The sequence below is a fragment of the Cynocephalus volans genome, chromosome 3 (genome assembly GCF_027409185.1).
Source record: "Cynocephalus volans isolate mCynVol1 chromosome 3, mCynVol1.pri, whole genome shotgun sequence".
Lineage (NCBI taxonomy): Eukaryota > Metazoa > Chordata > Mammalia > Dermoptera > Cynocephalidae > Cynocephalus > Cynocephalus volans.
In genome coordinates, this window is record NC_084462.1 from 37834399 (window position 1) to 37860850 (window position 26452).

The following is a 26452-nucleotide window of genomic DNA, read 5'->3' on the forward strand; positions in this document are numbered from 1 at the left end:
GCTGGTGAAGAGCCTGTTTATACCAGCTTAGAACTGGTTAGGATTGTCTCAGGACTCCAACTTCATCCACTCAAGTGAAAATTACAGCTCTCAGTTCCAGGAGCTGAAAGCAACTATGGAAATCAGGGATTAATAGTTGTCCATTATTTTTGTTAACATTTTCCTCAAGTTTATATATCCCTTTAATGGTTTTCTATTAGGTAATAAAATATGGGAAAATTACATCTGATTTTCACGTTGTTATGTTACACCATGTTTATTTCCATTTTTCAGAAAATTTCTTAGAAAGAACCATAACAATAATTTTACTATAGCCCCTCTTCCTGATGAACTTATGATAAAGCACTTTCTCTTTTTAGTTGTTTTCTAACACTAAACATTAGCACTTAAAAATAACCAGAGAATGAGTAAATGCTTCAAAATAAAGAGTAGCTTTTCCTGTTACCTCGCATTTACTGTGTAAAATATTTGTATTTAGGATTTATCAGAGAGCAGTTTTTGCTGGTGTCTAAGGAATTATAACCTAGTGAAGAATTTGTGGGCTGGTTCGATATATAAACACAAGCCAGTCATGTTGGAAACACTGAAAAGTCAATAGGAATATATTTTATCACAACACCTTGATTCCAGATGACAGAGTGACTGCAAGCATTCTTTGAGTCCAACACATTTAGGTTTTAATGTTTTTTTACTGTTATCATTGTGTTCCTGAAAATTACAAGGCTTATTAAATGGAGTGATGAACAACCTTCATTGGGGTATTCAGAGTAAGCTTTAAAAATCACAGATAACAGATATGTGCTTGAAAAAACCGTATGTTTATTTTCTCACACAAGTATTGTTGCTTAGCAGTACCGTTTACAAATATTTTCCATTGGTGCAATTTTGTCATTGAAGAGGCACAATGAACTGTTTCCTAAGGTCTTACTTCTCCACAGATAGAAACATTATCAATTCATGTGTTTTCCTGACCTGATAAAGGTACTATTTGTTATGAACTGAGAATATTTCCACTTAGAATCATTTATCATTTGAAATTTGGGTGGAAATATTTTTCTTAATTTTTTTTTGGTAAAATAAGATAAAAAAAATTACTGTATCTAGGGCTTCCTACAGTAGCCACTAGCCACATGTAGCTATTTAAATGTAAATTACTTAAAATAAAGTTAAAAACTCAGCTTGTCAATCTCATTTGCCACATTTCAAGTGCTCAGTAGCAATGAGTGTTACCATATTTAATAGCACAGACACAGTACATTTCTACCATCTCAGACAGCTCTATTGGACAGTGCCACTGTAGATACAGATTTGGCATTGTGGCTTCACCCATGTTGATTAACTGAAAAACTTCAGCTGGGTCACACTGTGGAGCCTCTACCCAGTGGTTCTCAACCATGGCTGCACAATAGAATTACCTGGAGAGATTTTAAGGATAGTTGCTAAGGACCCATCCCTAGTGATTCTGATTTAATTAGTCTGGAATGTGGTTTAGACATTCACATCTATGTAATATTTTTAAAAATATATTTTGGCATCCACATCTTTTAAAGCTCCCAAATAATTCTAACATACAAAAATGCTGCTCTAACCCTACCTAAAATTTGTAGACAGCGAAATCAAGTTAAATGGAATACTAAAAGCATTCATAAAGAGAAAAGATGAACAAAAGACTATAATAAAATTAAGAATAAAACTACTAGACAGAAAATCACCCAAGATATAAAAGAACTGAACAACAGCATGAATCAACAGGATCTAATAGATATCTAAAAGCACTCCAATCAATAATGGCAGAGTATGCATTTTTTTCAAGCATCTATAAAATATCCACCAAGACAGACCCAATCCTTGGTTATAAAACAGACCTCAACAAATTTAAAAGAATTAAAATCATACGGTGTGCATTCATTCTCTAACCACAATAAAATCAGACTAGAAATTAGTACAGAAAGATATTAGGAAAATTTCCAAACACTTGAAAATTAAACAACATTTCTAAATATTACATGGGTTAAAAAGGAAAAGTCAAAAGAAGTAAAAAGAAATACATAGAACTGGATGAAAATAAAAATACAACATATCAAAATTTGTGGGATGCAGCTAAGGTAGTACTGAAGGAAATGTATAGTACTAAATGCTTATATTAGAAAAAAAGTTCTCAAATCTAAGCTCCCACCACAAGAAATTAGAAAAAGAAGAACAAAGTAAACCTTAAAAAAGCAGGAAGAAAGAAATATAAGTATAAGAACAGAAATCAGTGAAACTGAGGAGAAAAACAATAGAGAAAATCAATAAACCAAAAAACTGGTTCTTTGAAAACATGAGTGGAATTGTCAAACCTCTAACAAGACTAACAGAGGTAAAAAGAAAGAAGACAAAAATTAATAAGTCAGGAATGAGGCTGGGAATATCACCATTTTATCCTGGTTGTGACACTGACATGCAAGATGTTACCATTGGGGGAAACTGGGTGAGGGCATATCTCTGTACTATATTTTTTGCAGCTTCCTGTGATTTTAAAATAATTGCAAAACAAAAAGTTTTACAAAAAAAAAAAAAAACCCAATTAAGTTAAATTTAAAATAATAATAGAAAGAAATAAAGGGCATCCAGATTGGAAAAGATGAATTCAAGCTGTCCCTATTTGCAGATGACCTAATCCTATATATCAAACAGCCTAAAGCCTCTACAAAAAAACTCCTGGAGTTGATAAATGATTTCAACAAAGTAGCAAGATACAAAATCAACACACAAAAATCAGTAGCATTTCTATTCTCAAATAGTGAACTTGCAGAAAGAGAAATCAAGAAAGCTTGCCCATTTACAATAGCCACTAAGAAATTAAAATACTTAAGAATTGAGTTAACCAAGGATGTGAAAAATCTCTGTAATGAGAACTACAAACCACTGCTGAGAGAAATTAAAGAGGACACAAGAAGATGGAAAGATATCCCATGCTCTTGTATTGGAAGAATAAACATTGTGAAAATGTCCATACTACCCAATGTGATATACAAATTCAATGCAATCCCCATCAAAATTCCAATGACCTTTTTCTCAGAAATAGAAAAAACTGTCCAGATATTTATATGGAATAACAAAAGACCACGCATAGCAAAAGCAATTCTGAGCAAAAAAAAATAATAAAGCTGGAGGCATTACACTACCTGACTTTATACTACAAAGCTATAATAACCAAAACAGCATTGTACTGGCATAAAAACAGATACACTGATCAATGGAATAGAATAGAGAATCTAGAAATCAACCCACATACCTACAGCCATCTGATCTTTGACAAAGGCACCAAGCCTATACACTGGGGAAGAGACTGTCTCTTCAGCAAATGGTGCTGGGAGAACTGGATATCAATATGCAGGAGAATGAAACTAGACCCATACCTTTCAACATACACTAAAGTCAACTGAAAATGGATTAAAGAATTAAATATACACCCTGAAACAAAAAATCTTCTTAAAGAAAACATAGGAAAAACACTTTAAGAAGTAGGACTGGGCACAGATGTCATGAATACAACCCCAAAAGCACAGACAACCAAAGGAAAAATAAACAAATGGGATTATATCAAACTAAAAAGCTTCTGCACAGCAAAAGAAACAATGAACAGAGTTAAAAGACAACCAACAGAGTGGGAGAAAATATTTGCAAAATACACATCTGACAAAGGATTAATATCCAGAATAAACAAGAACTGAAAACTTTACAACAAAAAAAACAAGTAACCCAATTAAAAAATGGGCAAAGAGCTAAACAGGCATTTCTCAAAGGAAGATATACAAATGGCCAATAGACACATGAAAAAATGCTCAACATCACTCAGCATTTGGGAAATGCAAATCAAAACCACACTGAGATACTATCTCACCCCAGTCAGGATGGCTAATATCCAAAAGACTGTGAAGGATAAATGCTGGCGAGGTTGCAGAGAAAAAGGAACTCTCATACATTGTTGGTGGGACTTCAAAATGGTGCAGCTCCTATGGAAAATGGTATGGAGTTTCCTCAAACAATTGCAGATAGATCTACCATATGACCCAGCTATTCCACTGCTGGGAATATACCCAAAGGAATGGAAATCATCAAGTCGAAGGTATACCTGTTCTCCACTGTTCATTGCAGCACTCTTTACAATAGCTAAGAGCTGGAACCAGACCAAATGTCCATCATCAGATGAGTAAATAAGGAAACTGTGGTATATCTACACAATGGAATACTACTCTACTATAAAAAAGAATGAAATACTGCCATTTGCAACAACATGGAGGGACCTAAAGAGAATTATATTAAGTGAAACAAATCAGGCACAGAAAGAGAAATATCACATGTTCTCACTTATTTGTGGGAGCTAAAAATAAATAAAGAAATACACAAATAACCTGGGGGGGGAGGGATGAAGACACAAAAATTATAATTCCCTGAAGTTGATATGACAAGCGAACAGAAAGGAGGTTGTTGGAAGGGAGGGGAGAGAGGGAGGAGGGAGGGAGGTTTTGGTAATGGGCCAAAATAATCAACCACATTGTATATTGACAAAATAAAATAAAATAGTAAATAAATAAATAAAATAAAATAAAATAATACAAAATAATATAAAATTTCAATAAATAAGTAAATAAATAAACAAACAAATAAATAAATAAATAAAATTAAGGGCAATTGTAGAGCACTCCAGAAAAAGGGACTTTCTCCCTTTTCTCAATATTTTTTCCAGTTTGCCTAACCGGTTGAAGATAGAGTGATATGCAGGCTGATCACGACCTTGGCTTTGTTTTAATTGGCAGCCATACCATGCTCCTTTCCCAGCAGCTGCCTCCCAGTTCAAGTCCTGTCCACCAACAACCAGAGACCCAGCAGCCAACCCAATCTTCCATGCTTGATTGACATCTCTGTCCCAGCCAAAGAAAGTTCTCAGTGCAGAGCTGTCTCATCCCCTCACAAGATCCCCTCAAATAGTATAACTACCAGAAAATCATGTGGTAGCTATTGTTTGCCATATGCCTGACAGTTTAGAAGCTGGAAAGAGAAACCCTGCCCACACCCTCAGAACATCAAAGGCCCAGCCCTGCCTCCTGGGTAGTCTTGTAGATACACTCAGATCCTTGGCAGTCATTTGCTGAGCCCTGGCTGGGTTCTGTGACAACACAAGGATTAGTTAGTCCTGGCCCTTGTCCTGGAGGACAGACAATAAAGAAAAAAAAATTACATAAAGATAAGAGAGAGAAATAATTATGTTCTGTGGTAAGTTCAAGAAGGAAACAACAGGGTGCTTGACAGAAAACAATGGGGGAAGAGCTACTTAGAATTCCCATCAGAAAGCAGTGTTCAGTCTTATAAGGAAAAAACTGTGAGTGAAGAACTTTGAGGCTGTCTGATTGAATAGACTTAAAGATGCTCCTTAACCCAAGGAGTTCTGAGGCCCTTAAACAAGCTGATGAGCTGATGCTGACAAGCACATTGAATGCCCCAGGGGGCATCGGACACGACCAGTCACATAGTCATCTGATGACTGCACTCCTTATCACTGGGGCAATCCAAGGGAGCACATTTGAGGGACACTGTAGTCCACTTGAGTCTCCTCAGGAGGCATATCACTGAGGGTACACCAAGGCTGTCCTCACATGCCGGCATAACCTATGAAGCAGGGAGAGAGTGTCCAGGCCCATGAGGAATCTACCTTCCTTGATTGAATGTTACATCAATTTTTACCCACAGCTACATTTTATCTATATATTATACCAATAAACACTGAAATGGGACACACAGATTTAAAAAAAATATACTCCTTTATTTCCCTCCTCAGTCAAGAAACAGTGTAACGACTACTAGATCCATTTACTTATTAAAACATTGCCTGAATCACTTTCTTTCTGAAATTTGATTAAATGTCTCCTGGGGGGAGGAAATCTGAAAATAACACTCTCTCCGTAAATATGATCTTTCTCAGCAGGGGGACTTTATGTTGATTTTGCCATTGAAGGAAGGGGAAGAGAAGCGACTAATGTCTTTGGGCATGTGAGGGTGACATGTGACCCCTTGGAGCTCTCATTGAATCCGTGCGTGTCCCATCAACTTCTGGCCTAGTCTGCTTTCAAGCACAGTTGGGATTCACCAGTTGTGTCAGGAGGTTCTTATTCACATGACTAAATGTGTATTTCAATTCAATTTTTGTTTCACTTTAATGCACTTGCACTTGGTTTGCATGAGCTGCAGCAGATGGCTGTGGCCTTGTCTCTCACAGGGAGGTGTGGTTCCCCATGCTTAAAGCCTGCCTGTCCTTCAGTCCCATGGGGGCCGGGCAAGCACGTGGCAGTCAGCACACCTGCCACCTTCCTTCATAGGGACCTCGGCAGACTCTAGCTGCTTTGTATACTATGATGGTCATCAGGACCATGAAACCAACCGAAAACTGTGCCAAGTTTTGGGCTGAATTCCGACAGTTGTAGAAGTTCTTACCTGCTTATAAATGCATCTTCTTTCTAGTTCTAGTAAGTTAACGTCACACTGAGTCCCCATCAGCCTGTGATCACAAAGCAAGGCCACCCTTGATCCTGCCCTGGTCTTCAGCTTCAGCTCTCCCCTCACTGATCACATACCTACCTGCCTAAACAGGCCTCACACGCTGCCTTCACTCTGCCCCTGCCCATCAGGAAACAATGCCCATGCCCCACCTGCAGACTCAGGACACTCCTGGGTGCCAGAGAATTGCTGGGTTCTATGAACAGGTGAGAATGGGCTGCTCCCTGCTGTTGTGTCACCTTTAGTCCCCTGGGTCCCAAACAGTTCCACCTATGCTACAGTCACCCAAAGTTTTTCTTCAGTTCTTCTGTTAACTTCTTACCTTTAATCTCTACCAAGTCTTCCATGAAAAGTGGCTCTGTCTGCTTCCCGCCTCCTTTTTTTACTGTAGAAACTCAAATCCTGCCTCTGGCCACTTGACTTAAGGAGAACCACCCTAATGGCAGAATATAAGCTTTGATATATAGCAACAGATGCAAACAAATACTTGGGGTTCAATGGTTTTGGGGCACGTTAGGGGAACATGGGAATTACTTTCATTCACAGCTTCTGGGCTCCAATTCAGCCAGATAAAAATGCCCTTTTAGAAAAAACAAAACAAAACAAAACAAAACCAAAACAACAATATTTTATTACAAAAGCAGTTTGTGCTCATCCTAGAAGAAAGGTTGAAAGAAGGAAATAAACATTACTAGGCTCCCACCTCCCAGAGATAAACACAATTTCACGGATAAACAAAATTAGACTCACACTGCATCCCAGGTGACATTTGACCTTGGGCATTTTCATACTGGCCTGCAGCACTTTCCTACACCTCCTCAAATTAAAAGGGTAAAATGTGCTCGCACTTGCACTGAGCAGCTTATAACATTGGTACTGGGGAGTTATGATTGGGAAAGCAGTTGCTTAGGTATCATGAGTGGATCATGAAAATTCAACAAACACCTGGCACTAAGAAAAAACTCAATAAACATTAGCTATTACTATTTAGACACAAGATTGATGGTTTTGGAGAGTATCCATGAATTTCTGCGCCAGCACTAGTTAGTAATCAGCTCATTTTTTAAAACCTCTGAGTAGCCTCCCCTCACCGCGTAAGTGAGACCTCTCCCATCACCCCCTTCTGTCCAGATGGGACAGGTGTAGATTCCTTGGGTGTTTAGCCTGAGGCAGAATACTGTGCTTATCGAGCTTGTTTTCTGTGCTGAAGTTTCTTTGGGTGGAAGGATGCTAACCATTGGTAACAATGATACCACTTTGAATGACGATGGATACAGTTTGTAAAGCAGAGGCTACCCAGGCTTACAGGTTAGTCAATGGGATTAGTAGCAAATTTTACAGCAAACCTATGCTCTCTGCCTTGGAGGATGGCTAAGTTGTCTCTCTCAAACATCTGAAAGTCCTCTTCTCATTTGAAATCAGGTTCACATTCTTGAATACACAAGCCCCTCACAAGCTAACTTCTGATTAAATTTTCTCATCCTGTGCTAATAGATGACCTCCAGCCAGAGAAAATGGCTCCTGGCCCCTCTCTGCTCTCCCTCTGTGCAGGCTGCTATCGCAGCATGCGGCATTCCATCCTGGAACGTTTTGTTACCTTCTGTAGATTATGTGCTCCTGAAAGATGAGAGCGGTGACTTTTAAATTTTGTATTTCCAGCATCTAAAAGAGCGTCTGGTACATAGCAGGGGACCGACCGATACACACTCGTCGAATGTGTGAATGTGCACTCGCAGTATTTTCTTCACACTGGTGGAGGAGGCCCCTCCACTCTTCTTGGGGGTAACCTTCCCTTCAGTCTTCAGAATGTTCCTTGATAGCATGTATTACTTTTACAATCAGAAAAAAGTTATTTTTAAAATAAAAATTTAATAATTAACCACTTAAAAAACTTTATTTTTTATTTTAAATAAAATGACTATAAAGTGTAATCATTTGTGACATTTGTAGAGTTCATCCTAAAGTTGGAAGGTTGCTTTAAGGTATATGGCATTTTTAGCACTTATGATTCAAAATCTGTTTTTCTAAAAACAATATGAAAATTGCTGTGATAACTAAACTTTACTACATGGCAATCTAAGCACATATCCAAATAAATCTATCCTTTCTAGCCTAAAGTTTTTCTGATAATCCTCACTGGAAATAGAGAACTTTCTTCCAAAGGCTTTTTTATTTTCTTGAAGCACTTCTTTCCTTTTTACTATTACATGTTTGAACCTGGACAGTTCTTTTCGATAAGGAGTAAGTTAATGGGGTTTTCTGTGTACTCAGTAGATATTAAATTTAGCTAACCGTGCTCTTGAAGTTTCTAAAAAAAATTTCTTTAGTTACATCGACATCTTCAAATATGTTCTAATCTACTCTTCTGCTGACTCAGGAACAGACAGCAGGGTGACTTTCAAGTAGATTCTGGTGAAGAAAACTCCTGGCTCTGTTCTAGAGAAGCTGCTATTGACAGGTGTAATTTTTTACAGTGAGGTCTGCAGGCAAGGGTGACTGCCAAGCCTGTCACTAGAATGTGCATCTTGGGGTGGTGATGCATTCCAGGGTATCCTTACTGCCTCATTCGGTTCCCTTCTCTGAGCTCTATCAATTCCCAGCGTTACCTGACATGGCCACTGAAGTAGGCTGTGCTGACCCTTAACTTCACTAGTCACTGGACACAGCATCATCCAGTCAACAGAGCACTGAAGAATGGTTTTCTGTTTCTTGTTGTTTCTCTACAGATTTTAGCATGGGAGTCTTAATACATATCTATCCTCTTGACCTCTATGTTACAATTCTCCAGTGCTGGTGCTTCTTCCCCAACAAAGAGAAATATAACCCACCAATAAATGACATCACAGCCAGGCAAAAAGTAACAAGCTCATAGAAAATGCCTGCAGACAGACTCTTTCTTCAGGATGGTTCTGTCTGATCCATGCTGGGTCTGGTGGAATTATTTTGAGATTACTTCTGAGGGTGGAAGCGACATCAGACACCCAGCCTTCTCTCCCAGTTTCTGTGTCAGCGGTTGGCAGTGTTCCTTGGCAGAGGATCAAGGAAGCGTGGCATGTTCTTAGTAAGCTAAGATGTGACTGGTTGATGTCAGAGTTTATTCCTTGGGCACTGCTTTCAGCAACATGCCAAACCTCACCTGCTACTCCCTAAAATATAGTCTGGGGTTCAGATCTGACTCTACACCACAGTCAAATTCACTTAAAGTGAAACTCCACATAATACAAAACATACCCAAGACTTAGCTGACAATCCAAATCATGTCAAGTAATATTTAAGACAATAAGACTTCTGCATCAAAAACTAATTTGGACAATCCTTTGAGCTTCCACTGACACTACCCCCAAATTTTGCATTATGTAAATGATATACTTAATTTTCTTTTTCCCCCCTATTGAAGTATTTAGCATTGAAAAAGATGCTTAGGCCATATTACACTTACTGCCTGGCACCCATGTCCCAATTATTTTCTCTTCCCAATTCTCTCCCATCACATGTAAAGAAAACTATGCTCTTTCCTGCTGACCATAGGGGCCACCGGCACAGAGCTCAAGACTTTATCACAGGCGCTGATGCTTGCCTGGCCATGTGCCATGGAGATGCTCCCTCCCTTCAGCTGTCTGAGGAATAATAATTCATAGCTTATAATCAACACAAGCTCACTGGGTACCATCTCCTCTAGGCTGTGCAAACACAGAGCTGTAAGATGTGAGCTTTGTGCTGGCGGGATCAGGACTCCCCACTGTCAGAGCCTCTGGCAATGCCACCCTAGTGCTCTTTGTCAATCTCAAAACTGTGACAGGATCTCTGACTTATTCTTCCGTCAAAATGCTCTTTGTATCTCTTCTATCCAACTGTGCAGCTCCCTCCCTAATGCAGAACGACATTCCTTTAGTAGCTCTGACTCCAGGCTCTGCTTTGAACCTGTAATGATTACAGCAGCTTTCTTCACATCCCCACTTCATCAAAAGTCTGGGCTCTTAATTTCTACTGCTGAAATGTACATTCCTCTGTTTACGGCAAGCCCACCCCAATTTGATCCAACTATGTAACCTTATTTTTTAACTCCAACACAGCATGCACCCTTTTTTCTGATCAGCCCAGCCTCCTCACTGCCAATCAGGGGTCATTTCACTCCCTCCTCTGTACCAGATGTGGTTTGCATGGCCCCTGTCTTCCCTTTACCATTACTTGTATGAAACCTTCCATCTGGCCTGGGGACAACTGTTTCTCTGCCTGAGAGAAGTCGAAGGAGCCCTCAGTCCCTACTCAGCAGTTTGCCCTCAAGTCAGCCCTGCTGTTCATTGCGTCTCAACTTTCATTCCTGCCCAGTCCGTTTACCGAACTCTCCCCTCAACACCTGGGCCCTGCCTTATGTTTCAATTTTAGTAATAGCCATGTCGAACTCTAGCCCTCCCTAGCATTTCAGTTTCATCATCTTCCCATCCTACTTCCACTTCTAGCCCTTCAAGGGCTTGGAGAGTTGCCATTCAAAGCAGCCACAGAGGCAGGTCCCAGCCCTGCTCCCTGGGGGCTCCTTGAGCCATAAGTCCCCGTCCTCTGCATGCTGACAGCACCCCCTGGACCATCTGCTCAGCTCCATGGGCATGTCGGTCCTCTAAATCCTGGCCATGCCCTTATCTGGTGCTTGCAGGGAGTACTCCCTTTATCTAGCATTAGGTGCCTACCCTTCATCCATATCCCAATTGCATACATGCCTCAATGACAAGTCAGATCTCCTCCAGGGTGGCCACCCTCTCTGCTCCAGTCCCCCAGCAAGCTCCTTCTCCTTAAAAACACCATACTTGGAGGCTGTACAGACTTATTTAACCCTTTGTTTATTTGTTCTAAAAGCCAATGTTTGTTACACATATACTTGAAATGAGTCACTGTGTAAGGTGCCTAGAGAAAAAAAAAAAAAAAAGCCAATACCATCCACCATCTCAAGAAAGTATCATCCTATGGGAGAGAATTCGATTCAGAATAATGGTATAACTGATGACATAAGGGAAGTGTGCCAGCCTTCCTGATCTGCACCAAGATCAGAACTTGGACCAACAGAGCCCATTCCACATGCCATGCTGCCACCACAGGCACTTTGGAGTGGTCAGAATGAGTTTTAAGAAAGTTTTTAGCAAAGTCTAACTTCTTTATTTTCAAGGCCTTTTCCTGTTGGCCGCAGCCCGTGCTCTGGCTTCGTCTTCTGCACCTTGCCATCATGCCTCCTGCAGCCCTGACCCACTTAACCACACCAGTCCCCAGACACGCCCAGCACTGTGTGACTCTGGTCCTTTGCACATGCTTTGCTTAGAGCAGATTTTCTTGGATTACCCTTTGAGATCCATATTCCTTTCTTGTGAAACTTCCCCAAATACTCCAGCAGAACTATTTACTCCTTCTTGTTCCAAACTCGGCACTTACCCATTGTATGGAGACTTACCTGTGGAAATATTTCTCTACCACTGAACTGTGAGTTCTTTGGGGACTAAGGATATGTGCTTATCTGTGGTGCTTATCACAGTTGCTAAAGTGTAGATGGTGCTGGACAAGCTAGGTCATGTGAGAGAAATGTGACTTGGAAATGATTTAAACCCACTCTAGTTGTGGCCAACACTGCTCAAGTGTCCCTAGAGCTATTTGGTGAATAACATGGTCTCTTTTTCAAATAATATGGGAGTAGCACTTAACTATTGTTCTGGACCTGGAGAGCTGCAATGCACAAGAATATGCTAAAAGCTCTAGAAAGTCATCTAAAAAATGCTTAAATATAACTATACATCTCCCACATTTATTTAATCATCACACACCCTGTGCCTAGTAACACCCTGTAGACCACACTTTGGGAGCCACTGGGACAGATGCTTTAATGTGGACTGCCTTTGGATGATTGAGACACCAGGTCTGGAGGGTCAGACATGAAGCAGAGACAGTGGTCCTAGCAGCAGATCCACACGTGGGAGGTCAAGGTTCTTCCTCAAAGGCAGGCAAACAGGGTCATGGGAGCAGGCATTTATGCAGCTGCTCTGGCAGGTGTACAAGGTATAGAAGTTGAGACCACTCTTCTTGCGATTCTGGCAGAGAATTTCAGGCTCCAAGAGAGCTGCCAAGAGTAGCTGGGCCCCAGTCCCTGAACAGGGTTAGAAGAGGGGGGTTAGTCACTAGAATACGGCAGGAACCCAGGAATTAAATCTGGGGCATGAAGTCAAAGGAAAACTGCAATGAGGTCCCATTGAGGCATGCAAGGACCTTGACAAGTCTGGGTTCTGAGCCAGAGTGGGCCCTGGCTGGGCACACAGGAGGTCAGGTAGAATGTTACAGTCTTTGAGGACAAGCAGAAATTCCTTAGGTGTGTTGGTAAGAAACCATCCATCCTGAGTAAGCAGTTCTTTGGCTATAGCCCAAGACAGGTTAAGAAAAGCCTGAACTAAAAGTGAAAAAGTAGGCTGGGGCCACTTCTTGGAAGTGTGGATTTTCTTCTGTCCACATGAGGCGGAGGAGAGGAGCTCTACTTGTAGAGGGTCATCTTGTAACAGCGCACGAGGGCTTGGGGTGAAGAGACAGTGATTCTGCAGGTAACAAGCTGACAGTTGGGATACTTTGGTTAGGCAATAAGAAGGGATGGGGAAAGTTTGGGAGGTAGAATTGGCAGAATCTGGCAACTGATTTAATGTGGAACCAAGGTTTTAAACTAGGAAGATGCTGGAAGCATTAGTGTGGAAAGGGAGACTATTGATTTAGGCATCTGAGAAACAGTCTCAGCCACTAGAAGTTGTATGACCTTGGAAAATTACTTACTTCTTTAGTCCTCAGTTTTCTCATCTGTAAAACTGGGCTAATAATGGTATTCACCTGACATACTGCTGTGAAAATAAAAAACACACAGGTCTTGGCACAGTCCCTGGCACAAGGTAAACTCCTGATGCTGACAGTTTAAAACAATCCATTGACCAAAACATCTCTTTCACAAGGAGGACCTGGGTAGGGACAAGTCTGAGTTTGGATATTTTGAATATGAGATAGGGGCTCTACAGAGCACACATCTGGAAATGTGGGCTTGATGCATGGGTAAGAGATTAGAAGGGAGATATAGGCTGGGAGAGGATCTTCATCAATGTAATTGCCAAAGCCTCAAAAGGAATGCAGAGATAACTGATAAAAAAAGAAGTCTGATAGCAAACAATGGTGAATGTCTAAATTTAAGGATGATAAAAGACACTAGGGACCAAGGAGGATCTCCATGGTTAGCATAGAATCGGCACAGAATCAAAGTACTGCAGGGGCTGAGGCACTGCCCCGACAAACAGAGGCTTTCAAGAGTATTACAGTATGAACTAAGTTCCAAGAGGATGAGGACTGTGAGAGGTTAATTAGGATTTATTATTAAGATGTTACTAGCAAGCTTTTGGAAAGTATTTTCAATAAAATGGTAGAAACTAAAGGATTAAGAAACAGATATTTGGCAGAGGACCAAAGGTAGCATCTAATCTTGAGAATAGTCTATTACTGAAGGAAAGGAAGATAGAAGATAGGATGGTAACTTAAGAAGGTAAAAAACAAATCTCACCCAGCAACAACTTCTTACACCTTATCTGGGCAAAGCCATGTCACATGGCTATCCCGAGTTGCAAGGAAGGCTGAGAAAAGTTGTTTTTTTAAAAAATTGGCACAACATTGTCCTAGTCACAACTGGAGTGATAATAGTAAGATAGAGGATAAAACTGACATTGGGTAATTATTATGCAGGTATGTTCACTGCAGAAGTAAATATACATTACAATTACATTTCAATCTGTAAAGTTTCAGCATCATAAGTCTTGTGCCTCTCAGAAGAAATATTCTGATATCAGGGAAAATGGATTCAAATTTCTTATATTCTACCAGTTGCCCAGATCATGCCACATTTTAGATTACTTCGTATCTGTAATGAAATCTTCTACAGTCTTTGTTTTCCTGCAATTTCTCATTGCCTTCTCTTATTCTTGTTGAAAAAGACTTCTAAATACCACATGTTCTCATTTATTGGTGGGAGCTAAAAATTAATATATAAATTCACACACACACACACACACACAAAAAAAAACTGGGGGGGGGGAAGAAGATATAACAACCACAATTATTTGAAGTTGATACGACAAGCAAACAGAAAGGACATTGTTGGGGGGAGGGGGGAGGGAGAAGGGAGGGAGGTTTTGGTGATGGGGAGCAATAATCAGCCACAATGTATATCGACAAAATAAAATTTAAAAAAAAAAAAGAAAAGAAAAAGACTTCTAACTTCTAACATTTTCCTCATTCCATTTACTGCTTAGACTCTATCCATTTTTGAATATATTCTTCCTGGAGCTCACTAACATCCTAATGTGGCCTGGTAACTTCTTCCTCCCTCCCTCTCTCCCTTCTTTTCTTTCTTCCTTTCTTTCTTATTCTCTCTCTCTCTCTCTCTCTCTCTCATTCTCTTTTTGGCTATTCTAAAGGAACTCAGTGACACAAAGTTGGGTTAATAATAATCCTTGGTTTATGACAAACTTGACATATTTGACATATAGATGATTGATGGTTATTTTTAATAATACTCATCTACAAATTTAACATCCAGAACAAAAGCTGAAACCTTGACAGAGATCATATATATATCCATCTGGACCCCTCTCATACTCCCGATCCAAACCCGCATGTAAGGTAACCATCAACCTGAATTCCCTGTGCATAATTCCCAACCATTCCATTTAACATATTTTCATTACATCTCAACATATTTCTTATCAAAAAATACACTGTCTTCACTTGGATTTTCCCAGAAACAGACCCTGAGACAAGGATTTAAGTGAAAATAGCTTATTTTGGAAGTAGATAACACCAACAAAGAAGTGGATAGGTGATATAGGGCAGAGACGGTGGCCAATAGAGGTTATACAGTTATTCCAGCTATCCCAGTGGATGGATGAAGCTTAAATCCATGGGAAGCACACAGAAATGGTGCAAAACACCTGCCTCAGAATTATCCTATCCAAAGCGTGGAGGTAGCTGAGGTAGTTAGGCACTATTTCCAAGAAGTCACTGGTTGAAGAATGTTCCTGGAGAGTGTTAATTCTTCAGCATTTCTGCCCTGCCTCATGTGGGTAAATGATATTTCACTGAGGACTTGTTTTGTGTTTTTCTCATTAACATGGTTAACATTTATTGTTATATATTTATTGCTCCTATGTGTCTCTCTTAAAAAATATTTTAAGGTTACCTATGTTCCCTCTTGGGTTGTTTGTGTTTTACTTATCATTATGCAGGAGCTTTTCAAATCAAATTCTTTGTCGATTATGCATATTACAATTATCCTCCAATTTCCTTTTTTCTTTTTTCTTTGGCGGCTGGCAGGTACAGGGTTCCAAACCCTTGACCTTGGTGTTATAACACCATGCACTAACCAACTAGCTAACCAGCCACCCCCCCAGTTTATTTCTTAAGTTTCAGTTCCTTTAAGGGGTATTTTGATGAACAAAATTCTTTACCTTACTTTAACATACATTATCAAAACTTTTTTTAGTCAACAATTTTGTGTCTTATCTAAGAAATCTTTACTACTCCAAGGTATAAAAGGTACTGACCTATATTTTCAAAATGGGTTTAAAGTTTTGTTTTTGACATCAAAGGCTTTAATCTAAATTAACTTTATTTCATAATAGGGTAAACCTTCAACTTCTTCCCTTTGGGTAACCCATCCATTCTGCCACTCATCCCAATGGTTGTGTTCTATATTTTAAGTATTAGTTTTGATACCTAATATTTATGTTCAGCTCTTTTTAGCATTTTTTTGTTCTTGTTTCACATTACAAATGTTGTCTGTTATCTCAAGTAGTATATTTATTGGCCTAATTTAATTTCTTTGTCCTCTTAATATTTCTGCTTCTGACAGAATCTATAATCAAGTATATTACGTTCAGTCTTGAAACAACTGTGTTCCTAAAATGACTCCTTATTTTGGTGTAAGTGCATAAATCCTTGAAGTTTTGGGTAATCTGCCAGGCAATGTGGGTGGTAAGACCCTCAGCTTGCCTAAGCGCTGCTGTGGGAGGTGGATGTGCCCAGAGAGACAGTCCTGGGCACTGCAAACTACAGTCACTACCCACAGTCAGATCTTTATCCCTGGTCCCAGAAAGAAGCACAATTAGTTTTTTGGTAATCTTTTAACATGTTTGTCTTTCTCTTTACTTTTGTAATCATAACCCTTGTTTCTCCTTCTTGGAGGTGTTCCAAAGAACACATGTATTAAAGTCTTCTTTAGATGCCTATCAAAGATGCAGTTTCCTGGGCTCTACCTCAGACCTATTGATCCAGACTCTCTGAATGAAGCCAGGAAAACTGAATGTTAACAAGCTATCCAGAAGAGTCATATAGATGCTAACAATTCAAAATCATTGCTAGTCTTTGTTATTTTTGCTCCTTAACAGCTTTATTAAGAAATTTGGAGAATTTATAATGTATGATTAAACTGTATAACTTAAATGACACTTTAATGTACTGTTGATATTGTGAGCACAGAGACGATATAACCCAAAAAGCCTAAAACATTTACTATCTGGCCTTTTATAGAAAAATTTTGTTGATACCTGGTTTAGACAATTGATTTTCAAACATTATTCTGTTTAAAGCCATTTGTTTCCCTCTAAGCATTTCTTTAGCTGTACTTAAATGTTTTCTTTTGTGGGGGGTGAGGTCTTTTAACATTTATGTTTTAATTGAAACATATTGATTGTACATATTTATGGGGCACGAAGTTATATTTCAATATATGTATACAATGTGTAGTGATCAAATCAGGGTAGTTAGCAAATTCATCATTAAAAAAATATATCATTTCTTTGTGATGAGAACATTTAAGCTCCTCTTTTCTAGCTATTTCAAAACACACAGTAAAGTATTATTAATAACAGATGCCTAGCACTACTGTACAGCACTGGAACTTATTTTTCCTATCTAGCTGTAATTTTGTGTCCATTAACCAACCTCTCCCTATCCACCCCCTGCGCCTCCCTTTCCCAGCCTCTAGTAATGAAAGTTCTGCTCTCTACTCCTAAAAGTTCTACTTACTTTTTTAAGCTCTCACATAAGAGTGAAAACATGTGGTATTTATCTTTCAATGCCTCACATGTCACTTGACATAATGTATTCCAGGCTCATCCATGTTGCTGCAAGTGACAGGATTTCATTCGTTTTTATGGCCAAATAGTATTCCATTGTATGTATATACCACATTTGCTTTATCAGTTCATCTTTCAACAGAAACCTAGGTTGATTCCATTTCTTGGTTATTGTGAATGGTGCTGCAATAAACATGGGCGTACAGCTATCTCTTTGGTAGGCTAATATCCTTTCCTTTAGATAAATACCCAACAGGAGGTTTGTTGGATCATATGGTAGCTCTATTTTTAGTTTTATGAGGTACATCTACAGAGATTTGCATAATGGCCATGCTAATTTACATCCCCACCAACAGTGTATAAGAGTTCCCCTTGCTCTGCATCCTCAACAGCATTTATTATATTTTGGGTTTTTTTCATATAGGGGTAAGAAGTTATCTCATTGTGGTTTGGGTTTGCATTTCTCTGATGATTAGTGATGTTGAGAATTTTTTCATGTATCAGTCGGCCATTTGCGTGTCTTCTTTTGAGAGTTGTCTATTCAGTCATTTGCACATTTCTGAACTGGATTATTTGGGGTTTTTTGCTGTTAAGTTCCTTGTATATTCTGGATATTACTACCTTGTCAGATGAATAGTTTGCAAGTATTTTCTCCCATTCTGCCAGCTGCCTCTTTGTTTTGCTGATTTTATCTTTTGCTGTGAATAAACTTTTTAGTTTGATGTAATCCCATTTGTCTATTATTACTTTTGTTGCCTGTGCTTTACAAGTCTTCATAAAATTTTTTCATGGAGCAATGTCTTGGAGTATTTTCTCAATGTTTTCTTCTAGCAGTTTTATAGTTTCAGGTCTTACATTTAAGTCTATAATCCATTTTGAGTTGATTTTAGTATATGATGAGAGAAAGAGGTCTAGTTTTATTCTTGTGCATGACAATAATCCATTTTCCAACCCCTATTTATTGAAGAGTTTGTCCTTGTGCCAGTGAATGTTCTTGGAGCCTTTGTCAAACATCAGTTCTATTTCACCAGTCCATGTGTCTGTTTTTATGCCAGTACCATGTTGTTGTGGTTACTGTAGCTTTTTAGTATATTTTGAAGTCAGGTAGTATAATGACTCCAGATTTACTCTTTTTGCTCAGGATTGCTATGGCTATTCAGGATCTTTCACGGTTCCATATGAATATTAGGATTGTTTTTCTTCTATTTCTGTGAAAAATATCATTGGGATTTTGATGGCGATTGCATTGAATCTATAGATCACTTTGGGTAGTATGAACATTTTCACAATGTTAATTCTTCCAATCCATGAGCATGGAATGTCTTTCCATCTTTTTGTGTCCTCTTTCAACTCTTTCAGCAGCAACCTGTAGTTTTCATTGTAGAGATCTTTCACCTACTTGGATAAATTTATTCCTAGGTATTTTATTTTTTTGGTGGCTATTGTAAAGGGCTTGCTTTCTTGATTTCTTTTTCTGCACATTTATTGTTGAAGTTTACAAATGCTACTGATTTTTGCAAGTTAATTTTGTGTCTAACAACATTACTAAAATTGTTAATCAGCTCTAAGAGGTTTTTGGTAGAGTCTTTACTTTTACTATATACACAATGATGTCATCTGCAAACAGGGACAATTTGACTTCATCTTGTCCAGTTTGAGTATCCTTTATTTCTTTCTCTTGCCTGATTGCTCTGGCTAGTACTTCCAATACTATGTTAAAGAGGAGTGGTGAGAATAGACATCCATTTCTTGTTCCTGTTCTTAAAAGAAAAGCTTTCAGCTTTTTCCCATTCAGAAATCCCTAAGGGAGTCCTGTATCTGGAATCCAAACAATGATAATCACAACCATGAATACATGAGAAAAAACAAAACCCACTGGTGGAACAGATATGCAATCAGAAAGAGAAAGAAACCATATCTTACCACTTCAAAAAAACAGTGAACAGCAAAGACAAACAATAAAAGGGAAAGAAAGGAACAAAAGATGTTTATAACAGCCAAATGAAAATTAATTAAATGCCAAGAGTAAGACAATATCTTTCAATAACAAGCCTAAATATAAATGGACTGAATTCCCCACTCAAAGACATAGGCTGACTGATTGGGCTGGAAAGCTAGATCCAACTATATGCTGCCTGCAAAAAACCCACCTCAACGGTTAAGACACACAGAGTAACAATGAAAGGAGAGAGAAACATATGCCACACAAATGGAAATAAAAAATGAGCATTCTTATATCAGATAAAATAGACTTTAAACCAAAAACCATAAAAAGAGACAAAAGAAAACTATTATATATTGGTAAAGGGATCTCTCCAGCAAGAGGACATAACAATCATATGTATATATGCATGCAACACTGCAGCACCCAAATATATAAAGCAAATATTGCTAGACCTAAAGAGATAGACCCCAATAAAGTAATAGTGGGGGACCTCAACAGCCCTCTCTCAACATTGAACAGATAATCTAGGCAACAAATCAACAGTGAAACACAGGATTTAAACTACACATTAGACCAATTAGAGTTGGCAGACATCTACAGAACACCTCATCCAACAGCTACAGAATATGCTTTCTTCTCTTCAGCACATGGAATATTCTCCCAGGATAGCCCATATGTTAGGTCACAAATCGAGTCTCAAAAATTTTAAAAAATTGAAATTATTTCAAGTATCTTTTTAGATCAAAGTGAATGAAAGCTAGAAATTAATAACAAGTGAAACTCTGGAAACTATACAAATACATGGAAATTAAACATTCTCCTGAACAACCTATGGGTCCAAGAAGAAATTAAACAGTAAATCAAAAAAATTTCTTGAAGCTCATGAAAATAAAAACAGATCATACCAAAACCTGTAAGATACTGGAACTGCAGTACTAAGAGGGAAGTTTATTGCAATAAATGCTTACACCAAAAAAAAAAAAAAAAAACGACTTCAAATAAACAACCCAGTGTTACATCTCAAAGAACTAGAAAAACAAAAGCAATTGAATCCCAAACTAGCAGGCAGAAAGAAATAGTAAATATCAAAGCAGATCTGAGTCAAGAGACCCAAAAAATGATTTAGGAAAATTAATGAAACAAAAATTTGCTTTTTAAAAATAAGATAAACAAAATACACAAACCATTAGCTAGATTAACTGAAAAAAGAAGAGAGAAGATGCAAATAACTAAAATCAGAAATGAAAAATGAGATATTACAACCGATACCACACAAATAAAAAGAATCCTTAGAAACTATTATGAACAACTATAACCCAAAAAATTTGAAAACCTGGAGGAAATGGATAAATTTCTGGACACATACAAACTACCAAGACTGAACAAAGATGAAACAGAAAACCTAAACAGACCAATAATGAGTAACAAGATTGAAGTACTACTAATAATCAGCAGCTTCCCAAAAGAGAACAGCATGGAACCAGAAGTCTTCACTGCTAAATTCTACCAAACTTTTAAAGAAGAATTAATACCAATCATTTTCAAACTATTCAAAAAAATTGAAATAGATGCCATTCTCTCAAACTCATTCTGTGAGGCCAGAATCATTCTTATATCAAAATCAGACAAAGATATAAAAAAAGAAAAGAAAAGAAAAACCACAGGCCAATATTCTTGATGAACATAGACACATAAATCCTCAATAAAATATTATCAAACAGAACACAGCAGCACATCCAAAAGATTATACATCATGATCAAGTGGTACTCATCTCAGGAATGCCAGTATGGTTCAACATACACAAGTCAATCAATGTGTTACACCACATCAACAAAAAACAATGACAAAAACCACAAGATTATCTCACTAGATGCAGAAACAGCATTTGACAAAATTTAACATACTTTCATGATAAAGACTCTCAACAAATTATGTATAAAGGAAAATATCTCAACACAATAAAAACTATACACAATCACCACCAATACGATCTTGAATGGGGAAAAGCTGAGGGCTTTTCCCTTAATAATGGGAAAGCCCTCAGTTTAATAGTGTTTCTAAACATGAAGAAAAAGAAATCAAGAAAACAAGCCCATTTACAATAGCTAGCAAAAAATACAATACCTAGGAATAAACTTAACCAAGGAAGTGAAAAACCTCTACAAGGAGAACTACAGATCACTGCTGAAAGAGATGAAAGAGGATAGAAAAAGATTGAAAGACATTCCATGCTCATGGATTGGAAGAATTAACATTGTGAAAATGTCCATACTACCCGAAGTGAGCTATAGATTGAGTGCAATCTCCATCAAAATCCCAATGATGTTTTTCACAGAAACAGAAAAAAAAATCCTAACATTCATATGTAACCACAAAAGATTCTGAATAGCCAAAGCAATCCTCAGCCAAAAAATATAAAGCTGGAGGCATTACACTACCTGAATTCAAAATATACTAAAAAGCTACAGTAACCAAACAACATGGTACTGGCATAAAAACAGACACATGGACCAATGGAATTGAATAGAGAACCCACATACTTAAAGCCAATTGATCTTCAACAAAGGCACAAAGTATATACTCTGGAGAAAAGACAACCTCTTCAATAAACAGTACTGGGAAAACTGGACTCCATGTGTAGAAGAATGAAACAAGCCCTATACCTCTCACCATATACCAAAATCAACTAAAAATCCATTAAAGACTTAAATATAAGACCTGAAACTATAAAACTCCTAAAAGGAAACATAGGGGAAACACTTTAGGATGTAGGACTGGGCAATGACTTTATGAATAAGACCTCAAAATTACAGTCAACAAAAGAAAAACAAATGGGATCACATCAAACTAAAAAGTTTATACACAGTACAGGAAATGACAGAGTGAGAAGACAACCTACAGAATTGGAGGAAATATTTGCCAACTATGCATCTGAGAAGGGATTAATATCCAGAATATACAAGTAATTCAAACAACTTAAGTGAAAATACAATTAACCCAGTTGAAAAATGGGCAAAAGAGCTGAATAGACATTTTTCAAAGGAAGATATACAAATGGCAAATGATACATAAAAAAAATACTCAGCATCACTAAACATCAGGGAAATGCAACTCAAAACCACATTGAGATATTATCTCACCTCAGTTAGACTGGCTATTACCAAAAAGACAGGGAATAACAATTGCTGGTGAGGATGCAGAGAAAGTGGAGCACTCCTACACTGTTGGTGGGACCGAAAATTAGTGCAGCCGTTAGGGAAAACAGTATGGAGGTTACTCAAGTACAAATAGAACTGTCATATGATCCAGTAATCCCACTGCTGGGTATATATCCAAAGGGATGGAAATTATCATGTCGAAGGGATACCTGGACTCTCATGCTTAACATAGCTCTATTTACAATAGCTAAGAGTTGGATCCAACCTAATATCTGTCTATTTATGACTAGATAAGGAAAATGTAGTGTATATACACAATGGGATACTACTCTGCCATAAAAAGCATGAAATTCTGCCGTTTGTAGCAACATGGATAAACTTAGAGAAAATTACGTTACATGAAATAAGCCAGGCACAGAAAGAGAATTATTGCATGTCCTCACTAATAAGTGAGAGCTAAAAACATTATCAAATAAATAAAAAAGAAAGAAAAATACAACAATCACAATAATTCATTGAACTTTCAAAAGGTGAGAACAGAACTAAGGCCACTAGAGGTGGGAAAGGAGGAGGGGGAGGAGGGATTAGTGAGAAATTGGTAAAGGGCCTCAAAAAAATTACATTGTGTAATGTTGAATTTGAGCATCACATATTACATACAGGTATGGGTATTCAATGATGTACCCCACAGATATGTACAATCAGTTATGCATCAATATATAAAAATAAATTAATTTAAAAAAGAAAAAAAAAGGTATTGTCTCACTCCTGACATTTGATTAAATTTTTTATGGTTGTTTTATATATCTTTTGTTCCTTTCTTTCTCTTTTACTGTCTGTCTTTGCTGTTAGGTGTTTTTTTGTTTGTTTTTGTAGTAAGATGTAATCTCCTTCTCTTTCTCATTTGGACAGATGCTCTATCGGTGAGTTTTATTTTTGCATGTGTTATCATGATGGTAGTTATCATTCTTTTTTTTCTCAGATGTAGGACTTCCTTAAGGATTTCTTTTAGAGGCCTGAATGGGATTTCTTGGGGTCAAAATTAGGGCCTTGGACTTTCAGGATGACAATGAAGTGCTCAGCAGCTCCTCAGCTAGAGTGAGCACCTCACTTTGGGCTGGGCCCTGTACCCCTAAAGAGGGCTTTTGGCTGGGCCCTCTACCCCTAAAGGAGGCAGTGTGGTGCTCTGATCCTCTGAAGTTGAAGTGGGTGACACTGGGCAAAGTTGCTAGGACCATGGGTGGGAAGCTGTGCCTCTAAGAGAAATGCTGGGGTGATCTGCAGTGTCACTGTTGAAGTGGGCTGTTCTGGGTGAGGTCACTGGGTTCATGGGTGGGGCCCTGCACTCTCTAGAGGGACACTGGGCTGCTCAGCAGCACCAAGGCTGGAGTGGGCCGCTCTGGGTGAGGCCATAGTAGTTTTGGTGGGAACCTTCATCTCCAAGAGGAATGCTGGGTCACTCTGCAGCTTCTCAGCTGGAGTGGGTCACTATGGGAAAAGTCTCTGGGGTTGTGGGTGGGACCCTGTGCCTTTTAGAGAGAAGCTGGAGCCCTCTGCAGCTGTTCATCTACAGTGGCCACACTGAGCAAGGCTGCTGTGGTTATGGGCAGGCCCCTATGACCCCAGGAGAGGCATTGAGTCACTCTAAATCTCCTTAGCTGGGGTGGGCTGCCCTGTGTGAGGTTGCTGGGGCTGTGAGCAGGCCACTGTGTCCCCAAGAGAGATGTGCATCCCCCTGTTGTGGCAGGCAGCCCTGGACAAGCTCACTGGTGCTGCATGCAGGGTGGGGGAAGAGTGTGGTCCTGAGAAAGGCACGTGCGGCCTACACAGCTTCCCCAACTCAGCACGGCTGTTAGTGTTGCCAGGGCACTTCACCTAAGATAGCAGGGCCATTAGCATGGCCACCATCAGTTGGTTTTTTGGCTATGGGAAATGCACAAACCCAGCTCCTCTGTCCTCAGAGAGGACCCTTCACTGCACTGAATCATCTGTTCCCAGGGCACAGGATGCTGTATGGAATCAGGTGCAGATGACCTGGCACTATGATAGGGCCTCAAAGCTGTGGAAACACCGGGGCTATTGTGCCCCAGGGCAAAATACACTTAGGTGTTGGCTCTGATCGCTCCCAAAATTGTAACTGCTGCAGCAACCGGGGACCCAGAGGGTGGGGGCAGGTCAGCATTAACTCTCTTCCTAGAACAATGCCGTCACGTGGGCTCCCAGCAACTCCCTGCACCAGGAGTGCAGCCCACAAGGGCCACGCAACTCCACTGGGCCTATGATACTGTGCTCACTCACCTTCCTGCAGGCAGAAACTCCTCCTGGGCCCTTGCTGCTCCTGGCTGGGGGATGGGGTGGTGGAGGCCAGAGACTTACTTTCATTCTCTATGTGACTATCCTAGGCTTCTGGGCTCACAGTATCTCTGCTACTTTTTTTTATTGTGTTCTAACCTTTCCTTTGGTTATTTTCATTGAATGTATTTGGGTATTTATAGTTTTCTTTGTCTTTGTGGGAGAAGTCAGTGGTGGATCCTTCTAGTAGGCCATCTTGCTCCATCTTCTACCAATAACTTTCTTTTAAAAGAAACAATAACTTTCTTTTAGGTATTGTTTGCATGGTACAGAGTTTCTTTTACTTTTCATTTAACTGTGTTCTTATATTTAAACTGCTTTAAAATAGCACACATTTGAGTCTTCTGTATCCAGTGTGACAATCTCTATATTTAATTGGAATGTTTAGTTATTCATATATAATGTAACAAATAAAATACATAAATTTAGATCTCTTCTTGCTATTTATTTTCTATTCATTCCATCTATTCTTTATTTCGCATTTTATCTTTGCTGCCTTCTTTTGGTTTAATCAACTATTTTTTGCTATTCTATTCTCCTCTATTAGCTGTACCTGATAGAGTACAATATAAATTCCTCATTTACTACAGTCTACCTTAAGTTAGTTATTTTTACCACCTCCTGAGCAATGCAAGAACATTACAACATATTTAATCCACTTAGTGTCCTTATTCATTGTGCTATTGCTGGCATATATTTCTACTTCTGCATGTCATAAATCTCACAACACATTATAATTACTTCTAACAGTTATTGTTTGTTTATATTTTCCAGACATTTCTACCCATTCCAGTGCTCTTTATTCCTTCTTGCTGTTCGCATCCATCTGGGATGATTTTCATTCAGCCTAAAAAATTTATTTTAGAATCTCTTCTAGAAAAGACCTACTGGCCTTGAATATTTTCAACATTTTTGTCTAAAATATTTTTATTTTACATTTATGTATAAAAATGTTTTCTCTGAGTATAGAATTCTAGACTGTCTTGTTCCTTTCAGCTTTCAAAGACTCATTCCATTGTATTCTGGAATCCATAATTTCTAATAAAAAGTCTACTGTCAGTCTCATTGTTGATCATTTAAAGGTAATGTCCCTTATTTCTCTGACTACTTTCAGTGTCATCTCCTTATCTCTGGCTTTTAGCAGTTTGACTGTGATGTGCTTCAGTGAGGTTTTCTTTGTATTTATTCCTCCTGAGGTTGATCCATATTCAATCTGTGGGTTGATAGCTTTCAACAGTTTGAGGAAACCATTGCCATTAAATTTTCAAATACTCCTTCTCCCCTATTTTCCCCCTCCTCTTCCAATGGAATTCACCTTACACATACACTA